The 2,465-nt window shown below is 42.2% G+C and overlaps 1 protein-coding gene across 2 annotated transcripts in view; it reads left to right on the plus strand.

Moving 5' to 3' along the window:
- Positions 1–2,465, plus strand: part of ACAD9 (acyl-CoA dehydrogenase family member 9) — a 78,616-nt gene that overhangs the window by 44,287 nt on the left and 31,864 nt on the right. The window lies entirely within an intron of this gene.

Genomic DNA, 2,465 nt, shown 5'->3' on the forward strand with positions numbered 1-2,465 from the left:
GTTGTCTGTCTCTTAAGAAAGTACTCTATTTTTGTTTAAAAAAAAGAGTTATTTTGGGGAAGGGTGGCCTTTTAAGTACAGTATGTCCAAGTGCAGTATGTAAAACAGCTGGAATTAATAAAAACATCTGTCATTGGCTGAATACCAGATGGCTGGTTAGTGAGTGTGTGTGGACTGGCTCAGGGCAGAAAGTGTGCTTTTTCCCCTCTGGAATGGACCAGAGACCACTGCAGGAGCTGATTGCAGTGTCATCTCCACTGTATAGTCCTTTGGTCTCTGGCATAGGAATTGCCCTTGGAGCCACTTACGCTTCATGTTGGAGGGATAAATGTGTGGTGAGAGTTCAGGTGCCAGGGTTTGGCTTCTCATACTGGTGCAGAGGAGTAAGGCATAAGGCTGTAGGGCACAAGGTACATCTAAAAAACCCTCACTTGTTCCATTACAGACCTAATGCTAGTGAGTGTTCAGTTTTGCTGTAATAAGTGTATCGGTGTTAAACAGACTGAATTGTTCTCGAACCTGTGGCCTGTGGGAGATTTTACTAGGGACCTTCAAGCAGGCTCTGTGTCCAATGGACTGTGCATAGCATCTGTGGAGCTTCATAGTGACATTTTAAGCCTCCAAGTGAAAGACCTTGTCTTTCTCCTCAGGATCCCAGAGTAATTCTGTTTATCAGATTTGGCTGATCACTTGTTTCTTTTTTTGCCTAATCTAGAGGTGGTCATCCCTATTCTGTGGGATTAAGGGGACAGGCAAGAATTAGGTGCAGGGAGAGGGATAGACAGTGTCTCAGAGACAGACACAGTCATACGCATGCATAGGCATGCACACCCACACACAGTTTTTACTCTCAGGCCCTTTTGACATGAAAGTGTGGCTCTAGGTTCTCAGCCTGCACCCACTTCTCTGAGCCCTCTTCCTGAGGCTTTGCTGGCTGGGGCTGCTCCCATTGTGATCAGCTATGGGGCAGGAGTTTAGGAGAGAGTTAGTCGTGCTTTTAGCGCTAGGTGTATTTCATGGGTGTAGCTGTTCATCTGGAGGTTTTTAGTATTTGGGGCATTTTTCCAGCCATATTTTCAATTAAGTTTGCATAGCAAATAACAGAATCCAGGAGCTTGTCTTGATGGTCTATCTCAGTGGTTCTCAACCTTCCTAGTGCCGCGACCCTTTAATACAGTTCCTCATGTTGTGGTGACCCCCAACCATAAAATTATTTTCGTTGCTACTTCATAACTGTAATTTTACTACTGTTATGAATCGTAATGTAAATATCTGATATACAGGATGTATTTCCATTGTTACAAATTGAATATAATTAAAGCATAGTGATTAATCACAAAAACAATATCTAATTATATATGTGTTTTGTGATGGTCTTAGGCAACCCCTGTGAAAGGGTCATTCTACCCCCAAAGGGGTCGCGACCCACAGGTTGAGAACCGCTGGTCTATCTTCTTCCCTGTTTTACCTAAGAGACTAAAGTTATACCACCCAGCCCCTGCACCCCAAGTTGGGCAGCCATAAGTAGGGGACCCTCAATGTTTGTAGAATAAGTACCCATTGTACCCATCCTGGAACTGGTCCATTGTGAGACAAAATGTGAAAATTTAGGACAAATTAGTGTGATATCTAATTTCCTTGATTCTGAGGCATAGCTTAATCAGGCTAAATCTTACATTATATGTATGTTTATTGCTTTGCTTTAAACTGTTCAATGGTGTATCTTTTTTTAAGGTGTATTTTTATTGATTTCAGAGAGGAAAGGAAAGGGGGAGGGAGAGCGAAAGAGAGAAAGAAACATCAGTGATGAAAAAGAATCATCAATAGGGTGCCTTCTGCATGTCCCCCCACTGGGGATTGAGCCGCAACCTAGGCATGTGCCTGTAACCTCCTGGTTCATAGGTCGATGTTCAACCATTGAGCCACAATGGCCAGGCTAAATGGTGTGTCTTACTTGTCATTGTATAAAAGACCTTTCATCACATTTCCAAATGTAGAAAAATACTCTTTTATACAGAAGACATAAAATAATCATGGATGTTGCACCCCACAAGAGTTGGAATTCACAGCACAGACCTCTACAGCCAGACTTTCTGTTTCTTTTTTTTTTATAATTAAATCTTTATTGTTCAGATTATTACATTTGTTCCTCTTTTTCCCCCCATAACTCCCCTCCTTCCACTTCCCACCCCACCCTCCGCCCTCACTCCCCACCCACTGTCCTCATCCATAGGTGCACGATTTTTGTCCAGTCTCTTCCCACATCTCCACACCCCTTTCCCCCCAAGAATAGTCAGTCCATTCCCTTTCTATGTCCCTGATTCTATTATAATCACCAGTTCATTCTGTTCATCAGATTATTTATTCACTTGATTCTTAGATTCACTTGTTGATAGATGTGTATTTGTTGTTCTTAATTTGTTTCTTTACCTTTTTCTTCTTCTTCCTCTTCTTAAAAGATCCCT

Source organism: Myotis davidii, unplaced genomic scaffold (assembly GCF_000327345.1).
Source record: "Myotis davidii unplaced genomic scaffold, ASM32734v1 scaffold282, whole genome shotgun sequence".
NCBI classification, from domain to species: Eukaryota; Metazoa; Chordata; class Mammalia; order Chiroptera; family Vespertilionidae; genus Myotis; species Myotis davidii.